Genomic DNA, 23,022 nt, shown 5'->3' with positions numbered 1-23,022 from the left:
TTGCAGGCGTCAGTTACATGACTCACAGAGAGCACGGAGAGGGCAAAGTTTGCAGCTGGAAATGTTGATTCTATGGCAAGACAGGAGGCTCCTATTATGCATTACAATCTTTACTCTGAAACCACAGCAGCAAAGACATTTTTTTTAACAAACAATAAAGTTTGAAACACTGAACCAAATAGAGTTCATGCTGTGTTTAATTTGTGGGGGTGGTTGCCGGTTCCCAACACCGGCACTCTTTTTTGGGGACCGGAACATGGCTGGGCATGTGCAATTACTTTGTTTGTTCAGTTTCAACCGTTCCAAGATCATAAATCATTGCTCTGCAGCTCTGCTTGCAGTTGCAGGCCATGGCTGGCTGCTCGGCCTGGGAGTACAGCAACAAACAGCCAATGAAAACCAACATTCTGTTGTTACTATGCAGTATTTGATGCATTCTGTATAGTAACACAGAATGTACAGTTTTCATTGGCTGTTCTCTCCAGCCAGTGAAATGACATGATGACGTGCGTGGGTCATGTGTTGTTGTTGCGATGTCAGGCAGGCCTCCGTCACTTCACGAGGCACACTTGATTTGATCAGACGTGGCCGTGGTGTGACTCGTGAGAAAGCCTGCCTGCCCCACGTGTGGTCGTGTGCGGCCTACTACAGTTGCAGGCTTTCAGTCTCAGCTTAAGTTCCTTAGGCAGGCTGCTAAGGTAAGTCAAGTGTCTGTCAGGTAAACTTTCTGTCCGGATTTTCATTTTCACCACTAAACTAATTTAGCTAAGCTAAGTTAGTTAGATTATTGCGTCAGTTCATGTCTGCCGCCCGGCCACCGCCGTGAATATGTTGTGAACTTGTGAACTTACGACATCCACGGCGGTGGGCAGCGCAATGCCATGATAATAGTGTAGGTAGTGGCGGTCCCCCCTGAACCCCCCAAAATTTGACTGAGCAGGTGCGGTGACTAGTGTGTGCCTGCGGCCTGCTGCGCGGCCCCCTGCAGGCTTAGGATTGGCCCAAGCACCTGGCAGGCCGTGGGTGCGAGGCAATGCGAGCGGACGGCGCTGGCATCAAGGCAGGCCGCGTTAGGGTATGCTCCCCATGTCAACATGTGGACGCATCCCAGAATTCTCCACAGGACCAGCAGCCCACAAATTGTGCCTGGGATAGATGGTAAACCGGCGTTACTTGGATACATTTTATTTGTTCCAAAATGTTAGAGCGCAGTGCTGGACTGGCCGGGTCTAATCCAGCCTGGGTGGTTCACTCTACAGCTGGCATAGGCTGCTGCATTTCGGCCCGGCTCCCGCCGGGGCAGTGCCTGGGTGGCTCGGGCCTGTGCTTTTGTGGGGGGCACCGCCCGGGCATCGTAAACCGCACGTGCCCTGGTGCACAGGACATGCGCAGGTGCAGGCAGCCTAGTCCCAGACGGCCGCCCTCAGTGCTGACTGCAGAGAGTGCTCCGATGACAAGGTGAGCTCAGGCGCTTGCTGCTGCCCGTGACCTGTCTCTTGCTGTCCAATGCGGGTCGCACGGCAGACATGGTCTAGCGCCAATGGGGCACAGCCTCTTGCATAGTTAAACCAACCTCTGCCGCCCTGCTGCCATCATCGTTCATCTGCATTCCACGAGCCACGGTCCACCAAGGACGGCCGAGCTGGCTGGCAGAGCCAAACTCACTGTGGTGTCCATGACTGCGCCAGACCTTGGTGGAGACGGCTGGGGTGATGGAGGGCATTCCTTTTCATATCATGAGAGAGCCTTGTAGTGCTCTGAGGACACATGGTGCACGAGAAATAAAGAGCAAACAGAGGAAGATTCTGGCGTCCGGGCCCGGGGCGGCATTAACGGGCGAGGAGAGGCAGCCTGCTGGATCACCTCGCCCATGGTCTCATGCTCTAGCTGGTTGGGACTGGGAATTCTCATCTCGGTGTATCCAATGTGGCGCTGCGTCAGCAATCATGGCAGTTAGCCAGTGGCAGTGCTGCCCCGGCGGCCGCAATTATAATGTAACGGCCGCCGGGGCAGCAAATAATAACAGCAGTGCCCGAGCCCCGGCCTGTGGCCCCCCCGGACCCTGCAACTTTCACTGTCTGTGGCCGCCCGGTGTCATTGAATATCAAAGAGTATTGTGCTTTCATTTGGAGTCTAATATCACGTGTACCCAATGCTGGAAGTGGTATGGAAAGTTTTCTGTTTGCTGGCTTCAACGAGGACACATGAAACATGAGTTGTATGCACACTTAGGCTGGTAGACCTAAACTGATAGCTACTGGTCCTACCTTACTTAGCCTGAGCTCGGAGGAGACCAATAAAACGTGCGTGTGTGTTTTGTGGATAACCACACCTAATCCCTGCATTGAATGTTTTCTCTCTTTCATTTTCCTAGGCTGTCTACGAGGACTGAGTTCAAGGAGTTACTTAAATTCTTGCATGTCATTCGGTACCATGCTAATGGGTATAATTTCGGGGTGGAAACCATACCCAAGGAAGAAAGGTGTTGCCTGGGTTGAGCTATGTTGGTTGTTGTTGTAAGCAAATGTAGCACTCCAGATTAAATCTACCCGTATATAGGTAGCAAGAGCACTCAAACATAGTAAATATTGTTCTACGCCATGATAAGCCTCTCTGATTAGCTGTCTGTTTTTGGATGAAAGCTGGTTCAGAGTTGTATGTCACTTCCAATGGGCACACAAATCGATTTGACTTACAAAGAATGACATGAATTGTGTTGCCTGATCTGAGATAATCCATAAACTCTATGTAATCATTTCACATGTTTTATAAAGAAATGTCTCCTAACTTACTAGAGTATGACATTACTTTAAAGGGTGCCAAATGTGCCATTTTAGTGAGCCGATTTACCACTACTGTCACAGATTGGGGATTTTTAAGGCCACCTGTGACAGGATGTTTGAGGTGTCTTTCGGAAATTTCAAATGACTCATACGAAATGAATTGTGTGGGAAATGCGGGGCCCTAAGGGACGTCCCCTCTCTTGTTTCTCATTGAAGTTCCACCCCCCTAGTGCAGGCTTCCCCAATCCCGAGGTTGGGAAGTAGAGATTGGTAACACTTACTACCCATAATCATTCCCAACCCATGTGTGCCCTGCCCCATCCATCCCACTACTAGCCTGTGCCAGCATTTGCTGCAGCGCCAATCATGTGACATGGAGCAGCAGCAGTTTGATGGGCTGGTGGTGGGCCGATCTAGGTAGGTCTAGCACTGAAATGGTGCGGGCCGCGCATCCGCACTGCGGGGCGGCGCCACACCCAGCATTATGGGGCCAATATTTTTTGGGCACTGGCACTTATTTTGCTACAAATTAAGAACTGATTTCATGTCAATGTAAGGGAAAACTCCCCAATCCATCATGAAGGACAGGTCATGCCCTGCAGGAGACCAATGGGCAGGGACCCTCCTCTATATATGTCCTTTACTCCAATCCCAACTCCTCTTTCTGTGCTGCTGACACCACAACTAAGTCACTCCTTTCGTTGTGTTTTGCATGTTAGTCAGTAGTGCTAGGCCTTATCAGTACATTAAGGCCGTAAATTGTGTAAGGTTAATATATATATTGGTTCCTTTATTGTATAAAGGAAGTTGTTCTGCTATAACACTGTATCCGGGAGGCCGCGTGCGGCCCGTTGCTTTAATTAATGTGTTTGTGTCATTATGGTAGCAGTTGTTCACATGGAGCTTCTGGTGAGCGTGTACGGTTTGTTTTCTTTAACCACGGGTCTGTCTTTGATTTAGAGGTCGCCTGGCAGGGCTTGTCTTCCCAGTGATGGTTCTGTGCACGGTCCAGTGTGTTTGTTTAATTTAAAAAAAAAAAATGTACAAGACCATCAGTACCCCTTCAAGCCTCACTTTCCTAAATCTTGACTAAAACAGTCTTGTTGCTTGGCTCCCAGGGACAATTGTGTGGGCTGCTAGACTCCCCCATGGCCAGTGCTGTACTCCTTCCTCTTACTTGCCAGCCTTTTGAAGTGTTACCTTTTAAACCCTGTATAAAAGGGCAAACATGCTTAAAAATGAATAATTGGTTTCCAGGGAGGTGCACGCCGGTATGAAGGAAGCTGCTAAAGCATTTGTGTTTGTTTATTTTTAAAATGCCTGGGATTCCAGGTGCTGTAGTGGGCTTGCCTGCCCTTCATGGCCCATGGGCCCTGTGTTTTCAAGTGAATAGTTTATGTAACAAAGCTTCTGCTTCACTACAGAGACAGGGTGGCTCAATAATAGAGTGCCACGGTTACCAGGCAGGAAGACCTGGGTTTGTTTCCCCTCATGTTCAGTACATATTTATTTATATATGTTTTAAAAGAAAATTATATATTTAAATTTCATATTTTAATAAGAATTTTGTAAGTGGCTTATTGGCAATGCGCCTGCCTTTGAAGCAAGACCACGCAGAGGAACAGGGGTTTGAATACCGCTAAGAAATATTAAAATACCAGCACCTAATGCACTGCCAGTCTGCAGCTTGGTTTAAGTGCTGCATATTGCGTTGGTGATTTCCTTCATTGTAGGTGTGCCATAACCTGCTCGGTGGCAGGCTTTGCCTATGTTCTACTGCGAGGTTGCCCCTCGTTTACTGCTGGTTTCCGCACCCTGCTAGGGTGAGCAGTTTGAGGTACACTTGCTCAGTGTACTCTTTTGATAAACAATATTTTAAGCTGTGCATGAAGCACATTAACGTTCCTATTGGCAGTAGCCCGAATGGCTCAATAAGCACCAGCTTTTTATAAAGGGGCCTGAGTTCGGACCCCTGTTGGAACGTAATGCCACTTTCTAGGGGTACTAGATTGTATTTTATATTTATTTTTATGTTTATTTATTTATTTAGTTCTTCAAAGAAAAGAGTGTTTGGAGGCTCGTTAACAGACCTATAGGATAGGGGGGCCTACCTTCCTCTCTAGCCATCACCTACTCGCCTTCAAAATATTAGATAGTCATGGTATCCTTCTTTGCCCAGAAAAGGGAAAGACCCCCAAAAGGGGGATAGATGAAGTCTTGAAGGATTGTACCGTGTGTTGTTTTGGGTTACTGAGTTTTTTCTCTTGACTAGCTGCAGAGAGAAATATCCACTAATTTCCCTAATGACGTGCACGGGCTGTGGGGCATGATGTGCGCATGGGGTTTGCCTGCTTGGCAACACCGTTTCCAGTCCTTAAAGGGTGGTGTGTTTTCCCTTTCTATTTGTCCCAATGTGTCATTAAACGAGCCAATATTAAAAAATGTTGGCGGAGACAAGGTCAGCTCAAAGGCAACTGTTTAGTCTTGTAATCAAGACAACGTGGAGCAACCCAGGGTCTCACCCTGATGCAGTGTTTGGGGAACAATGGCTGATATCAGAGGTAAGATGACCTAATAATAATAAAGTTATAGCACCGCCCCTATAGCCTTTTTTCTCCCAAGACTTTGCCTATTCCGCTAATTTGTCTAGCGGTGTATAGAGATTCTCCTATGCTCGAGGAGTACAAGCACAGTTTTTTACCCTCACGTGCTAACCTAAGTCTTTCAGTAAAATTCTGTCGGCCCATAGTTTAGTTAGTACAGGACAACTCAGTCCTTTTTCCTTAGGCATTTCTTTCACAATAAAAATTGCCAGCTCAGCCCCTATTTCATTATACAAATAATTGGTGATCTCAAGGTGTTTCTTGTTGCAGTTTATAGATGGCTGTTTATTTTCATTCTCTTTCCCTTGACCTTTTTTCTCCTTGATCCTTTCCCCTGATCTCTGGAGAAGCTGGTCAGCCTTTCAGGCACGCGGAGGTCCAGACCTCAATTTGGAAGGGACGGTGGACCCAGTATTCCTTCCCAGTTTCAATTACTGAGCTCGATAATTATCCCAAGCCCTTGCCCCTCCCCCACAACCTCCCCCCCCAGCTACCCATTTAGGGGGGGATTGCCTACTAAGGTTACACCTCTGGGAGGATCTCCTGATGGTTTTTCTGTTTTCCCTTTAGCAGAAGTTCTCGTTCATGACCAGTGTGGAGCTCGCGCTGGACAATTTGCTTCCCGTCTGTTCCCTTTCCACTTCAACAGTTTCCTGTTATTTCACTAACTTAGCGGAGCCACTGCAGGCTCACCTCAGGTCCTAAGAGGTCCAGATGATGCTTGCTTTTGTTTCTAGTTAAGTTTTCTCCGTTTTTCCAGTGTCCAGTGGAGTTAATGGGGCCCCTCTCTTACAGTCATGGGGGTTGGTTTTATGTGCAAGAGTATATATTGAAGAGAGGTAAGGTCTCTCTTCTGGGGGGGTTTTCCTTAGGTAAGTGGAGGAAGTTTATCTTTTCCCTAGGAAGGGAGAATCTCTCTCAGTGGCATAGAGGGGTCTGGGAGGGGTGTTATTTTCCATTCATGTTATTACAGCCTCTTTGTCACTGGGCGTTTCAGCAACTCAGCATTATCATCCCCGCAAGTGTCTGTCAGTACGATTGCTCAAGGAGACACTTTGTTAGTGAATGGGTTCACTTAGCCGTCTGCATGGCAGGTAGACCTTTTTTGGATCCCTCTGGAGATTGTTCTGCAATAAAGTGCTAGCACAGTGTGTTTTGGGTGTCTAGATAGTTCAGATTTACTAAAACGAAGGTTAGCCCTCCTCCGTAAGGCAGCTTCATATTAACTGTTTAGTGATCAGTTTTCTTTGCAGTCTAGAATCTTTCTCAAGACTTGGGGCCTCATCACGAGTTGGGCTGTAGCCCTTAAATGCAGTGGTAATGGTATTACCGCCGCATTTAAGGGCTGGCCCTATCACGAGTTGGGCGCTAAATCAGCTGTTTTCCCTCCAGCTTTTTTCTGGAGGGGAAAATCCCTGTTTTCGGCGGTATTACAGCCGGCTGTATTAGCCTGCAGTATTAGCGCCGAAAATTCACCATTGGATCCAATGGAACAATCAGGAATGGGGATTTACCGTTAAGGCCCAACCTGTGATCCGGTGGTAATACCACCGGACCGGTCGGTGCTAGGGCTATTACAGTCGGCGGTTTTACAGCCGGGAATACAGCCCAACTGGTGATGAGACCCTTGGTGTTTAGTGGGTCCTCCTTCGGTTGCTTTATGTTCCCCTAGGGGTTTTATCAACCATGGGGGAGGGGATAGGTCCAAGCACCTAGAGTTCAGGCATCACTAGGATGGGAGCAGTTGGATGTAAGATAAGTTTCTCTTTGTCAATGTTGTCTCTCAAGGGTCAGGTTTATGTAAATATCTCCCAATGGTCATGATAGCAGAGTTCCTTTTTTCAAGGGTTCAGGGGGTCTGAGGGTCTCCGTCTTTACGGCTTGACGAATTTAGCTCTTCCTGGTTTTTTTTCAAGGATTTGGGGAATATCTCTGTCATCAGTGTCCCCTGGTTGGGCTCTTCTTAGTAAGGATGTTATTTAACACCTACCTGCTGGGTTTCAGGTGTGGCCCCTCTCGTCCATCCTGCTTCTGCCTCCAGAAGACATAGGGCCTCATTACGAGTCTGGCGGTAACCACGGCGGTAAAACCGCCTGGTTACCGCCAGACTCGTATTACCATTCCGCCTTCGTGACTCCCGGAATTACCAGGACATTACAGCCCCGGTGTCCCGGGAGTCAGGGAGGCGGAATGGTGTTAATCCCTATTCCCATTAAGTCCGATAGGACTCAATGGGAATGGGGAAGTGGAAACACCGGCACCATCTCGTGATGGTGCTGGTGTTTCCACGTCCGCCTGCAGGCGGGAGGTGTTCAACCCGCCAGGTCAGACCTGGCGGGAAGATCACCTCCCGCCTGCAGGACTCAGGATCGGGCGGTCCGGAATTAACAGTGGCGGCGGGTTTACCGCCACTCTTAATTCCGGACCGCCCGACCCGTAATGAGGCCCATAATCTTTTTCTGGGTTTAGAAAGGTTTACTGGTATAAAATGGTGTACCTAAGGACAGAAACTACTCCTCACTGATGAGGTCCAATAAGGCCGAAACATCTGGGGAAGCTTGTGGTATCGTACAGAAGGGATGTGACCAAGCAGGACTTGGGGTACACTCTTCTGGGTGCACAAGGCCCTCAAGTTTTTTGCTTTTTAGCTCCACCTAAGCTAGGTGGTCCTATAACATGTTAATAAGGTGTCCCTTTGACTCCCGCTCGGGCCTTCTGCCAAAGGTTTGCCGTTCCAATTCTGTTTCTCCAGGGTAGAGATGTGATGTGTTTTGTTTCTAATATGATTCCTTTCATCTACACATGGGATGGAACCAACAATCCTTTCACCCCTCGGGTGGGCGGGGGGGTAAAATTATTTTTCTCCAGGTGAATTAAGTGTTTAACTTCTTTCGTTTATTGTCTAGGTACCATAAGTTGGTATGACTTTAAGTGTTTTAAATGTTTGATATTGAAGACAAAGGAGCTTATTATTCCTAAGTATTCTCCTGCCTATTACTATAGGAAGACTTTTGTCTGGTGTTTCCCCCCGCAACCCTCTTTTTAACCAGTTGGTTTTGGTGGCCGGTGAGGAACGCTGGAATTGGCACATCTTCCTAGTTCTTTGCAGTTAAGACGGCTATGCCTTAGCACAGTTATTGGGGCAGCTTTGCCTGGGGGAATACTTTTGCAATCAGTTGATTGGTCAAAATAGAAACATTTAAAACACTTCTCCTATTATTATTATCTTGGTATTGTCACTATTGTATTGATCATGTTGTAATTAATATGATGCAAGGGCTTCAAACTTGCATAATAAGAGCCTCCTGTCTTGCCATAGAATAACTAATCCCCCTCACTAGCGTGAGAAGGGGGTTTAGATTCTATTAAAGACAAGGAGGCGAGTATTATCCCACCCACCCTTGATATGATATAGCATTTATAGTGCGCCTATACACAGGTGTTTCAAGAGAGAACATTCTTTAGTTTGTTGTACTTCCCATCCACCCACCCTTCTTTGTTTGTTCTTACAGCTTCGGGATGAGATGTTCTGTTGAGGAATGTTAGTAACAGTTACAAGATGTGGAGAGTGCGTGATCCGAGAACTTTGCTGGATTACGTTATAATCTGGTCTGTGCAGTGGACGTCTGGTTCAAGACAGCTACAGAAAGAGGAGTTGGGATTAGAGTAAAGGACATATATCGATGAGGTCCCTGCCCATTGGTCTCCTGCAGGGCACGACCTGTCCTCCATGATGGATTGGGGAGTTTTCCCTTACATTGACATGAACTCTATTTAGTTCCGTATTTCAAACTTTTTTGTTTGTAAAAAAAAAAAAAAGGTCTTTGCTGCTGTGGTTTCAGAGTAAAGATTGTAATGCATAATACTTGCCTGCTTGTCTTTAATAGAATCTAAACCCCCTTTTCACGCTAGTGAGGGGGATTAGTTATTAGGGGTGACGCAACAAAGCCACAGTCAACATGAAGACGAAATCAGCCAGAGCAGGGTTTGAAAGTAGCGAGAAAGACAGCTTACCCAATACCCAGTGATAGCAGGAACGCAACGGTGGGCATGGAGCAGTAACGTTATTAGAGGGGGAAAAGACTCCTGGTTCTTGGCTCGAATGGCTCCAGACAGGCTCACGACAGGGAAGGTGCCTTAATATGTGGGCCGGCTTGAGCCTGCGGGCTCGCATTTGGTTGGGAAGTAGAGGCAAGTGCCCAATCAGGTCGAGTTCCTGGCCCTATTGTGGGTTATGGCAATGATGAAGATGAAGAATGGCGAGCGGCCATTTTGGAGCAGCCTAAACCTTGTGGCATGTAATGGAGAATGTTACACTAGGGTGTAATCAAGGCCACTTTCAGCAGAATTGAAAATGTAGATAGGCATCCGGGCTAATACCATGGTGTTACCGGGATATTACAGTGCAGACAACAGCAGTAAGCTCCCATTCCATAGAGTCCCATTGGACTCCATGGAATGGGTTTGCTGCAATCAATGGCACCGGTAGTACTGGTGCTGGTGATTGGGGCAATTCTTTGACGGTAGGGGCCTGAACTCCTGGCAGGTCCGGCCTCTGAGTGTGCTGGTCCGGTAAAAATGCTAGATCCAGTATTACCAGCTGTTTTCCAGCATTTTTACCGGACCGGCATACTCATGAGGCCCAATGTCCTAAATGTTTGAAGAAGACGAGGCTTTCACAACCCTCATTTTGCCTTGGAATTTGGGAACCTGATGTTCCTGAAGCCTTTATTTCAGAAGAGTGAAAGATGCAACATCTGGTTGCCTCATTGAGAGATGCAAGTGACCTTGACACCTCTCCTGTGGTAGAGTTTTCTTCTCCAGAGCCCTCTGCTCATGCAGAGGCCTCTTACCGGGCATTTATGAGCAAGGTAACAGAATATCTAGATTGGCGAACGCCTGCTCCAGTTTTTGATATTTTGGATAAGGGTCCTAGGAAAGATCCCATCTGACCTTGTCATACTGCTCTGAAGAAAAGAGTAATGGCCAATTGGGAAGCCCCAGATACTAAACCTGCAGTTAGTAAGGATCTTACGAGGAAGTATACGCTTTCATGTGTTGATACAGACCTTTTGTCTAAACATCCATCCCTTGAAAGTTTGGTAGCCCAGGCTGCCACGTCGTCATCTAGAACTACTGCATAGCAAACTATACCGCCGACAGGGATGACAAGAGATTTGACACCTTGGCCAAGAGTTATTTCCACGAGTAGCATGGATTTACAATCTATCAATGCAACTTGTGCTCTGGCCATGTTTACCTTTACGCTATGGGAGACGCATTTGTAGTGGACTGGGAGTTCCCACTCATGTATGCATTTCCTCCAGTCCTTGCCATTCCTCATGTCATCAGGAGGTTAAGGAAGTTCGGGAAAACCATGATCCCGATTGCTCTGGATTGAGCCAGGACAACAGGGAACACGGACCTTCTGCACATGTCCATCTGCCCTCCAATTCGTCTTCCCCAAAGAGAGGACCTACTCTCACAAAATGGAGGCCGCATTCTTCATGCAGAAATCAGGACCCTGAACCTTCGTGCCTGGTTTCTGAGAGGCTGAGGTGCAAGAATTGGGATCTCCTGGGAGAATTAAAGGAGGTGTTGCTTTTGGGCAGAACACCAGCAACTAATGCTCTGTACCGCTGCCATTGGAACACATTTTGCAGCTGGTGCAGAGATAAAAAATATAGACCCTTTGACTTGCGACACACCAGTGGTGCTGTCTTTTTTACTTCATTTGGCCCATCAGGGACTACAAGTTTCGATTGCAAAAGGCTATCTGGCAGCGCTATCTGTTTTTAAGCATTCATCACAACAGGGATCATTCTTTAAGATCTCATTTGTGGTCCAATTTCTGAAGGGACTAACTAATGTTTTCCCTCCTGTTCCGTTCATTGTTCCCGGCTGAGATCTGAACCTTGTATTAAAATTCCTCATGTGCGCTCCATTTGAGCCCCTTCATTCATGTCTTCTAAGGATGCTGACCCTCAAAACTGTAGTCTTAACAACCATTACCTCAGCTCGTAGAGTCAGTGAATTACAGGCTCTATCTTATAAGCCTCAATTTACCACTTTTTACAAAGACAAAGTTGTATTGAGGGTCCGCCCTTCCTTTCTTCCGAAGGAGCCCTCCTAGCCACACAAAACATTCACATCCACCAAAACGCTCACAACATAAAGTTATACCTCAAGATCGACTCCATCAGGGGTATCCATAGGCTCAAACCCTACCTCTCACAGATCCAGTCTTAGATGTCCAGTGCATACTTGTAGCTCAACCCCTCCAGGACCGAATTTCTACTCCTCACCAACCACACTGAACACCCATACATACAGACCTGGCTATTGTGATTAATCCAATGTGTTCATCACGGATTGCCTGGCAGTGACCTCCACCCATGTGGCTAGGCGACGGCAGCAACTACCTGATCCTGACCCTGGGGCAGCTATATGGGGGAGGATAACATGGGAGGAGACAACTACTGAGGAGATGTCATGACTTCATTGGACGAGACGCAATATCTCCCCCTTTCCAATGAGGAAGACCCTCTAATACCCAAGACCTTAATGGCCTATTGTCAGCTGCCTGTTCCCCATTTTAGAGGAAGTAAAGAAACCTCCTCTTCACCCTTTTCTGGTCACACCCCCACCTATGACCTAAATACACAAAGCTCCAACACAACACTTTTTGTTTCTGAGGTACCTTTATGTGAAATCACTCACAAGAACTGTTTAAACAACATGGGCCTCATTACAGGTCCAGCGAAAAAAGAAAATGAAAAAAAGGATCGGTAATACCGCCGGTGCTACCGTGTCTGTGAAGCACTGCTGCCGGAATCAACGGTTGATCCCTTGTTGGCCTGCACGTGCATTCCAGCATGCCGGAAATGGTGACACCGGCACGCCAGTAATTTCACCAATCCCCTTCCCCCGAAATCCCAACACTGCCAACCGCGGTGCCGTTATTACCGTGACCGGAAATACAGTGTTCGCCGGATCAGGAAATCGACCGGTGGCCATTAATAAAACACAATCCATTGCAATCCTCTGAGCACAGGAGTGATAACCACATCCAGAGCACAGAAGCAAATCAAGAGACATGACATCAAGGGTACCTGCAACCCGGAGGCGCAAGCCGCGCTTCAGCGAGGCTGAATTGAACATGCATGCTGACTCAATAGTGGAGCATGCTGACCAACTCTTCAGCACCGACCTCAGAAGGCAGGCCCAGCTATGCAAAAAGGCAATCTGGGAGGAGGTGGCCCAGAAGGTCACTGCAGTTGGATCAACACCCTGCACTGTCTGTGACTGCCAGAAGAGGTGGGACGACCTGCGTCTGAGGGTGCAAAACCTCCTGTCGGCCCAGCGCATGGCCAGAGGAGGTGGCACAGCATCCCCCATCCACATGCAGCCTTGGTGCAGCAGAGGCCAGAGGTGTGACATCCGAGGAGGCTGGTGAGTACCCGTAACCACAATGTCACATCAACCTCCTTGTAAACCTACAGTAGCAAAACACGTCAAGCACGTTGCGCACAACGCCAGTACATGCCTTCCGGACACTCCCCCTGCAACCTGGCTTCACACATCCACATAGACCTTGCCCCAAAACCTCATTCATACCCTACTCACACAGTGAACATAACACTATATCGCCCTCACAAGATGATCCTGCAGGCACTCAGACACACATCCCCCTGCCACAGCCTAACTTGTGTTGGTACGATCGTGCTAGCACAGGCCCAAGGTCACATCAGTGCCAAGCACCTACACCACCCACAAATGACCTGCCGCAAACACCAAGGATACATGTGACCCCTTTGTTACATCCACCACAGCCCATGTCGCCAAATCATCACCGACTCAGTAAGTGCCACAGGCAGCAGGGACATGTTTAACACATCCATGCCACAACCGGCCACAGCACAATATCATATAGCTTGTGTGCCACACCCACAACACCCTACCCAGTAAACACAAGTACACCACGGAAGCACCACTGCACACACCATGTAGGAACACAACACATCCAACCGCACAGTATCCCTGACATAAGCATGTGTGCACCATGCCATGTCCACCAACATATACGTGACACAGCATTGTCATCAAAAACTACTATCATTCATGTCTGTCTCATCAAGCAAAACCCATCACTGATGGCCCGCCTTTCTGACTCCCTCAGGCACATCATCTGGTAATGAGGCTGGCCAGCCAAGTACTTCGAGGGCCACCAGGCTTCGCCGCAGAAGGACCACCACCACCATGACACAGGACTCCACAGCCTCCACAGGCAGATGTTAAAGTGCAACCCCATCTGCTTCCCTCCAGCCACCCCTGATCCCAGTGGCACCTGCAGCCCAGCCACCCCCGATCCCGGTGGCACCTGCAGCCCAGCCACAACCGATCCCAGTGGCACCTGCACCCCAGCCACTCCAGATCCTGGTGGCACCTGCAGCCCAGCCACCCCCGATCCTGGTGGCACCTGCACCCCAGCCGCAAGGACGGGCACAAGGGCGTCATGATGAAAACACTGGTGACGAGGGTAGAGCTGATACTGTTGACACAGACAACAGCTATGAAGAGCCCATGGCCTTCAGTCCCATGGGTTCAATGAGCCCCCAACCTCCACCCTTCCTCAGTGTGAGGGACACAGAAGGGCATCTGACACGTATGGAGCAACGCCAGGATGCTCTGACCTCACTTCTACAACAGCACCTTCATGAGGCACAACTGATGCGGGAGAGTGTGCATGCCAGTTCTAGGTGCAATGTACGGGGACTGGGGAGAGGCACACGTGCCATCGTACAAATGTCACGCCAGGTGAGGGAGGGTGTCATGTCCTCAATAGCAGAAACAATGGCCATGTTGCTCCAGGCCTTCCTGGACCGAAGGCCCCTGTCAACACCACCGCTCCCTACACCAGCTCCACACCCGTGAGTTCATTACAGAGCAACCCGAGGCGTTGCTCACTGTGGCTGTCTCAGCCTGCACAAAACTGCACTCCAGAGCATAAAAGGGGCCACAAATAGGCCATGGATCCATGGGTGGACTGTATTACAATTCTGCTAATGTACATAGGGCCAGGGGTCTGGGGGCCAGTTGGTGAGGGGGGTAGTTGGGGCACGGGGGGGTAGTTGGGGTGCCCAGTATCACTAATATAGCAACTTAACATTTATACATAGTTCCTAGCCACAAAAAATAGTTGGTGTGGCAAACTGAAATAATGACTGGACATTCATCATTCCATGTGATTGTATTTATTTACGCGCAGTGCCCAGTGCGCAAGGTGGCCTGTGCCACGTGTGTTACAGGTGATTAGTAGTAGTGCTGTATAAGTTCATCCCGTACAACACGTCCATCCATTCCGTCACGGCGCAGGCCAATATCTTGATTACCATCACTGTAATCCTCTGTCTCAGGTGGGTGCATGTCCATGCCGGGGGGCAGTGGGACGTTGCGTCTGATGCACATGTTGTGCAACATGGCACAGGCAAGCACTATCTTTCCAACCTTTTCTGGACTGTACATCAGTGCTCCCCCGATCTGCTCAGGCAGCAGAACCTTGCCTTCAACAGGCCAAATGTCTGTTCAATTGTGCCTCGAGTACGTAGGTGGGCACGATTGTATGTCTTGTTTGTGGATGTTGTGTGGTTGCCTCACAGGTGTCATCAACCACAACGACAGGGGGTAACCAGCATCACCTGCACAGGGGCAACAGAAAGTGTACAATGTCATTCCTCGGTCCATGTTATGTTGGGCACAGGCTCTATAGTGTTCGTTTGAGTGGACAGACAGCCACATGCAATATTCAGTTCAACTAACATATGTCCTGTATCAGATACCTGAAATGCACCATGTCAAAATGCATGTGGGGTGTGTGGCCTGCAGTGGCATTCACTTGGGCCATTCACAGGCAACATGACCTTTGACCTTTGTAGTACCAAAGAGAGTAATTGAAATGCTGCATCTTTCATTCTTGTGTTATGAAGGAACTTTAACAAGAAGTCCATGTACTAGTGTACTTTTAGAATTGAAATGAAAAGCATGTGTGAGTGTGTGGTTCTAATAACAGTCAGGGGACATGGACAATTGGTGTGTTCACATACACTGTTATGTGGGTGGGTGCAGTATTGTTCTCTGTCCATCAGGTGGTGTGTGTTTGCTTGACTGTATTATTGCTTCATGTTTTCAATCTATTGTGGTACATGTTGTTTTCTTGTCTTTAGTTGTACAGAATAGCTGCTCTCATGCATGCACCAAATCTATTTAAAAAATGGTGCCACGCCTGTCAAGGCCTTGCAGCCAGGCATGCTATTACTGTGGAACAGCGTCAGTCACACCTGTACACTTTCATGTTTGATGCACGCACAACATAAAGTAATACTTCTCGCCTTTAATTTAGTGACTTTACATGTAGTACTCATGGCTTGTATCCTGACAATTAGTCTTATTCATGGCAACCATTACCCTTTACACCCCCTATCCTGCACATGTTGCATTCCATGGTGTTTATGTTATTTAAGAAGCACAGGTGAGTGGGTTGTAAAATGGAATGAAGCATTCAATGTGCACAGCCACTGGTGATGTGTGTTAGACATGGCCCCAATTCAATTGTGATCATGGCCTTGTAGTTGGATTCACCCAACAGCCAGGTACACTATGCTGTTTCATGCCCCCCCACCCCCATTCAATTGTGATCATGGCTTTGTAGTTGGACTCACCCAGCAGCCAGGTACACTATGCTGTTTCATGACCCCTCCCACCCCCTATTCAATTGTGATCATTGCCTTGAAGTTGGATTCACCCAACAGCCAGGTACACTATGCTGTTTCATGCCCCCCCGCCCCCATTCAATTGTGATCATGGCCTTGTAGTTGAACTCACCCAGCAGCCAGGTACGATGTCCACGGTGACGTGCCATGTACCAAGGCAGCGTGGGGTTCCACAGCACCATGGAGTCATGGGTGGAACCAGGATATCTGGCACAGCAATGGGTGATGATGAGGCGGGCATCACACACCATCTACACATTCAGTGAATGATAATGTTTTCTGTTGCGGTACACAGCCTCCACAGCATGCCTGGCCACCAGCTCCCCATGTGTGCAGTGCAGGGCACCAATGACGGCATGCCTGCAAGGACACGGAAGGCTATTTTTTGTGACATTGACCTGGTCTGCTGTTCGGGTTAGACTGATGTGGCCTTGAATGTAATGCAGTAGTGCATCAATGACCTGGAACAGGACACGTGGAAAACAGGGTTGTGATATCCCATACAGCTCTCCAACTGTGTCTGGTATGTGCCTGTGGCAAGGAAGTGTAGCACAGACACTACCTTGAGCAAGGGTGGGATGGATGTGCGTACACTTATGAGGCTGACTAGGTTGTCCTGGATCAGATCCACTATATGAATTATGGTGTCCCTGTCTAGCCGGTACAGGGTGTGGATCTGCCTTTCGATCAGGTTTAATGGTGTGGCCCTTAACCAAGGGATTGGTGGCTGTCTGCGTGGAGCAACCAGCTGGACAATGATGGATTTGCTGGGCCATGATGGCCCTCCTTCTCCTCCAGCACATCAGCTGAATCCTAGGCCTCCCTGCCTCTTCATGTAATAGTCCTGCAGGCATGGCCTCCAGCTCCAGTACTGCTACTGCTACTGTTAGCATTGCGGTGCTGTAAGGGGTGTTGGAGTGGTCCTTTTGTGCTCTAGCACTGCTGGTTTGTAGCACCTGTGGCATGTTTCTACACAAATAAATCTACTGAAAGCCTGGTCCTCAATGCCTGTGTTTCCGGCATCTATTTCACGTTCATACCAGCATGTCCATGCCGGTAATTGCATGTCTGTGCTGCTCGGAATGTCCACTTCATAACGCCATGGCAGTATGGCAGGCACGGCTGCCGCGTCACTCCGCAGATACCGGCAAGGGTGTTACCGGATGCAATGGGTCACTTGTGGTGCCGGTGTTACCGGCATCGCTACTCAGACTATGGCGGTCTGGAAAAAGGTGCCAGTATGGAACTACCGGCACTGTTGTTTCCGGACTGGCATCTTTGTAATAAGGCCCCATGTGTCTATTGGCACCCATGGACTCCAACTCCTAAAATCACCCAAGTACTGATATGAGGAGGATGAAGGGGTTTGTACAAGGTATCAAGAGCTCAAAGCACTGGGGCGCTGTTGCGCGGCTGGAGAATGCCTGCTGCCTGGCAGGGCTCTGTAGAAGGCAGAGACATTCTACATGTGAATCCTGCTTCTCGTGGGTCTTTTTGCCCCAAACACAGTGACGTCAGCAGCGGAAGGTGGCAGCAACCCTCAGATCGAATCCTAAGCCTGGGGCGCATTGCATGGCGTACTGGCTCTCCTGGACCGTCAGCCGTACGGCACTCCTCATATCCTCCGCGGCGGTAGGCATTCGTCTGGACTCAGCGACAACGCGATAGCCTGGACTCCTGCGGACTGGGACGGGTGGCGTAAAGGGACGTTTCTGCCTCCCCAGCAACAACTGAGGGCCTGGGCATTCCTCCTGCACGGCAGTGCTGGCCTGGATTCCCCGGTGTCGAATGCGGCGTGGCCCCGACCAGGTACGCTGGCTGCACCTGCTGCGGGCCGCCATAGATTCTGGAGGAGAATGGAAGACAACTAATGGTGATGGTGAGTACGGGGGGTGGGGGGAGCAGGGCGCCTCCCTAATGCCTGCAACCTCATCTCAAAAATATTAGCCCCCCCTCTGCTCACCACTATCTACACCCAGATGTGTCCTGAACAGGGGACTAAGACGAACCGGCCATGACTGGCCCCAACTCGCCCCAGACGCATCCTGCTACCGGCCCAGCCATCTTTATCACCATACTGGCGGTTCCCACCACCCCTCTAGGGGAGTATTAAGGGGCTCTGTCCCCCCAACAGGGGAGACAGCACAGTGGCGTAACCTGGTACGGCCCCCTCCCGCTGACATTGGCATGCTATAACTGGACACTGTGGCCCCCGCAGGGACACACTGACCATTGAGGCGCTTCACCTGACGCTAGTGACGAGGAGGCCTGCCTGCCGACACCCACTGGGTAAGACAAATTGTGCGCTCGCTGCTGGGCCTCTTACCCAGCACCCTGCCGCTCATATTGGGCATCCAAATAACTAGCATTGAACCCATATTGGTGAGAGACTCCTGTGGGGTACGCCACGACACCAGGGACACAAGGGCTCTACCACCTGCGATCCCCCCATCATGGGCAACCCCAAAAAGCAAGCCAAGATGGATCAGTTTGTAAAGACAATTCAGAATCCTACCCCACCTGTGTTGATTCAGGAACCAACTCAGCTAGACATCTTTGCCTTAAACCAGAAACTTTTGGCTCTCACATCCAGTACCGACAATCTGGGGGCAAAAATAGACACCCTAACATGTAAAATAGACATGTCCGCCATGCAGATTGATAAGCCCTGTGGCCGCATGGCCGAGGTGGAACAAAGAATAGGCGAAGGTTGCAGTCCTACAGCGCAAAGTCGCTATCCTTCAGCAAACGGTCAAAAGGGTGGTGCCGAAAAATTACGATTTCTAAGTGAGGTCCAGAAGAAATAATATTTGGATAACAGGGCTCCCAGAGTCCACCCCTATAGACAATATGGAGACATTTGTGGAGAAATTTCTCCTGGAAGTCCTGGAGAACCCCCCCGGTCACAAACATGTTCGTGGTGGAACGAGCACATAGATCCCTGATGTCAAAACCCCCTCCTGGAGTACCTGAAAGGGCCATCATAGCTCGGATCTTCAGTTACCGAGATCAAGATATTCTGCTTCGAGCTGCCAGGGAGAACAAATCCTAAAATGGGAGTCTGCGACCATACGCCTGTTCCCTGATTTCAGTCCTCAAGTCCAGGATCAGAGGAAAACATTTCACACAGTCAAAAACATACTGCGGAGGAAGTGGTCCACTATTCGATGCTGTACCTCGCCAGGCTCAGGGTGGCATACAAGGGCAGGGTCCCATTCTTCACAACACAGACTGTGGGCCCCCCCCCCCCCCGCTGACCACCCGATGCATTATTTATGTGTTCTTTGCCATGTCTGATGATGTAGGCCCCCTGTTGTAGGGGCGTCAGCCGGTCCTCCCATGACGGACCTGAAGATATGGCTTATTATCATTAATTTGCCCCCAAAGCAACACATATGGGTAAATGCCTTCCACTAAATGGAGAAAACCGAGCCGCCGAAAGCCGCCGGGGCCCATTGGCTACAAAGACACTGCTTGGTGTCACTGTTTAGTTGAATTAAAGGGAGGGGGAAGGGTTATGTGGCCAGTATATTATGGTTTCTGGCATGGGTGGGTGGGATAGGATATATGGGACTGTTGGAGTTAATGGTTTCCGAAATGTTGTTCAGGTTCAGGGATTACTGTCATGTCAAGACACGATAGGCTCAGATATCACACACCAAGGCCTTGAAGAGGGACTTTTCTGTCGCACACAGGATATGACACGGTCACAATGGATACCACAAGTACTTCTTCCAGAAATGACTTCTCCATTACGCAATGGGGGCACAGGGGAGGGTGAGTGATCCGGACGGTGGCATCACACTGTTAACTTGGAACATACGGGGGTTCCCAAATGGCAAAAAGGCACGCCTGATCTTGAACTATGCTAGGAATCATAAGTTAAATGTTCTGTACCTGCAGGAAACACACTTGGACAAGGGTGTCAGGCACTCCAGTCTCAGAGGGTGGGGATCCATAGGTATTGCTCCTCCTATTCCACACACTCCAGAGGGGTGGCTACGTATATTCGGTATCAGATAATAACATTGCGGCAAAAATGTCGCCGGTAAAATAAATTGCGGCAAAAATGCTGTCATTTGACCCGGTAAAGGTGTACCCCATTATACCATTTAAGGGGAGTAGAGGTTGCGGGGGTGTCCCCCGCTTCCCTTAAATAATGTGTCCAGGGGTTGCGGGGGTGTCCCCTGCATACTTTACATGATTGTGGCGGCAAAACCACAGCATTTTTGCCGCAATATTTTGTATTCACAGCCATTTTTACTGCAATTTTCAGACATGGAACCGTATATTCATCGCTCCTTGGAGTTCAAGCTCCATGATCAGATTGGGGATGCTGATGGGCAGTACCCTTTTGGTGGTAGGGGAAATAGCGGGATGGCGGGTTCTTTTTGTCAACGTGTATGCTCCGAATATCGATTGTCCAGACTTCTTCCAGCACTGCGCCGACCATCTGCTCACCATCCCAAATTCTGAGGTAGTGTGGGCTGAGGACTTTAACATGGCTCTCTCATTAGATCTGTATAGATCCTCCTCCATCCAGCTTGCTCTCGAGAGGCAGCCCTGAAGTGGGCAGCCATAGCTGAGTATCATTATCTCATTGACACCTGGTGTTTCTTACATCCTACTTGCAGGGAATACACCTTTTATTCCGGAGTACATGGCAGCTCCTCCACAATAGATTATGTCATGCTGTCCCCTGAGTTGGCCTGCATAACTCTAAGCACCCCGACCCTCCCTAGGTCCTTATGCGATCACTCCCCAGTCTTAGTACACTTTAGTTGCCTGAACCGTCCAGCTAGGCAGCCATGATGGCGATTTAGAGCCTGCGCCCTAGAGGACGCAGTCTTTCGGAAAGATATCCGACAAGACATTTCAAATTTCTTCCAAATTAATGTGGGATGAGCCCCCAACCCCATGGTAGGGTGGGAGACCTTTAAGGTTTATATTCGGGGCTGCTACATGGCTATGGAAGGAGGGGTCCTGAAATGCATCCGTGGGTCCATATCTACCCTAGAACGTGACATCAAGAAGTTGGACTTCCAACAAGGCCTCCAGGACTCCCAGGAAGTGCAGGCCCTACTGTGTAAAATACATGAGGAAATAGGCCTTCTAACTGCCAGGGAGGAGCGGTTTCTGGGGGACCCTATAGCGACAGCTACATATGGGGAGGGAGACCGCCCAAGCCGGACACTGGCCTGCGCCATTAAACAAGAATGGCAACTAGACACTATAGTGGAGGTCGAAGACGAGAGGGGGGACCTCACCAGGGACAGCAAAAAGAACATGATCGTTTCGTGAATTCTATGCCCGGCTATGTACCACCGAGACTACTGCAGGCCACGATTCGATAACTCAAATTCGGGACAGTGCCCGACTGGGACCACCGTCCTTCGACCCACCTAGGTCCTGAAGAACCCAGAACATCTGCACCCCCTGCGCTCGAGAAACATCAAGGGGCTGAAATGGCTACCAGGACCTAACGACTCTCCCAGAACTATGCAAAAAGCACAATGGGTAAGGATAAGCCCAAAAGACAGGCCCAGCCAAGTAAAATGGGCCTCTTTACGGTAGGCGCCCCCTCCCTAGACACACAATGCAAGCCCTCTGCGGCGAAGAACCAAGGGACGAAACTCAGGACTCTCCCATCTCACTCACCGATGTCATGAGAGCGATCAGTGACTCAAGGGCATCTCTAGAATTGAAGATAGGGGGACTGTCATCGGAGGTGTCCTTCTCCGCCAAGACCTACACAACCTCTCGTCTAGAGTTGGGGAGTCGGAAAAAAGAATATCAGACACGAAAGACACGATCCGTGAAATGGAGAAGCCGCTGGCAGCAATTGCCAAAAAGGTCGACCAACTTGAATATCGTGCAGAAGATAGTGTGGGCAGGGCGCGACGCAAAAACCTGAGGATTCTAGGGATTCCGGAGAAGGAGCAGGGCCGTAGTATCAAACTTTTCCTCGAGGACTGGCTTGCCCATATTTTTGCCCCTAAAAAGCTCTCAATGTTTTTTTCTATTGAATGGGCGCACAGAGTCCGTACCGGACGCCCCGTCCCTGGAGCCTCACCAAGGAAAATTATTGCACGCTTCCTAAACTTCCGGGACGGAGATGCCATCCTCCAGATGGCCCGAGCCTCTGGCCCTGTCACCTACAACGGATACCACATTGGGTTCTACCCAGACTACACTAAGGAGGTACAGAAGGCCAGCCAGTCCTTTGACTCTGTGAAGAAAAAGCTGCAATCCTTGTCAATTAAATATGCGCTCTTCTTCCCGGCACAAATCAAGGTTCACCACGCGGGCGCCACCCACCTGTTTTGCACACCCAAAGAAGTATGGGAATGCTTCGAAACTCAAATCCTCAACGGGTCCGGGCCCGACCGATCACCTTAGGGGCCACCCCGACAGAAACCTAGGTCGGAACAGACCTCACCCGGCTCAACCCCCGCTGGCCCGGAACCTGCGACAGCACCATATCCCGCTGAGAGTGAACACTGCCACACTCTGACTCCTGGGCTGCAACGCAACTACCCAAGGGGCCTGACACTGGTGGCCGCCACCTTTCATGAGGTGAACCACACCACTTCAGTCCGGGCTACTGCCCCATAATGGTTTATGTTTTTGCCAAGCGCCCTGTTGGCGCTTAGTTCAGGTTACAGGTGCTTCGGGTTGGGGGGGAAGTACGGGGTGGGGAGTGGGGTAAGATGTTCTTTAGGAAGTGGTCAAAGCAACCACTCTCACCACTCAAGATCGGGAATGGGCCAGAACTATTGGTGGGCAGGTCGGAATACAGAGCGGGAGGCGATAGGTTCAAAGTGGAGGATCAGCGTCTCTCGGGGCAACCGGGGCCGCAGACTGGCC

The 23,022-nt window shown here is 49.6% G+C and overlaps 1 protein-coding gene across 1 annotated transcript in view; it reads left to right on the top strand.

The window, feature by feature from the left end:
- The first annotated feature begins 568 nt into the window (after window positions 1-568).
- The window catches only part of NMNAT1 (nicotinamide nucleotide adenylyltransferase 1), a 383,145-nt gene continuing 360,691 nt past the window's right edge, over window positions 569-23,022 (top strand). Inside the window, exon 1 of the mRNA XM_069610001.1 lies at window positions 569-698. The gene's annotated coding sequence lies outside the window, so the exon portion shown is untranslated. The remainder of the gene's footprint in view (window positions 699-23,022) is intronic.

This window comes from Ambystoma mexicanum, chromosome 8 (genome assembly GCF_040938575.1).
Source record: "Ambystoma mexicanum isolate Mex_15411 chromosome 8, UKY_AmexF1_1, whole genome shotgun sequence".
NCBI lineage: Eukaryota > Metazoa > Chordata > Amphibia > Caudata > Ambystomatidae > Ambystoma > Ambystoma mexicanum.
The sequence above is the reverse complement of the archived record's forward strand: the minus strand, read 5'-3'. Positions and strand labels throughout refer to the sequence as shown.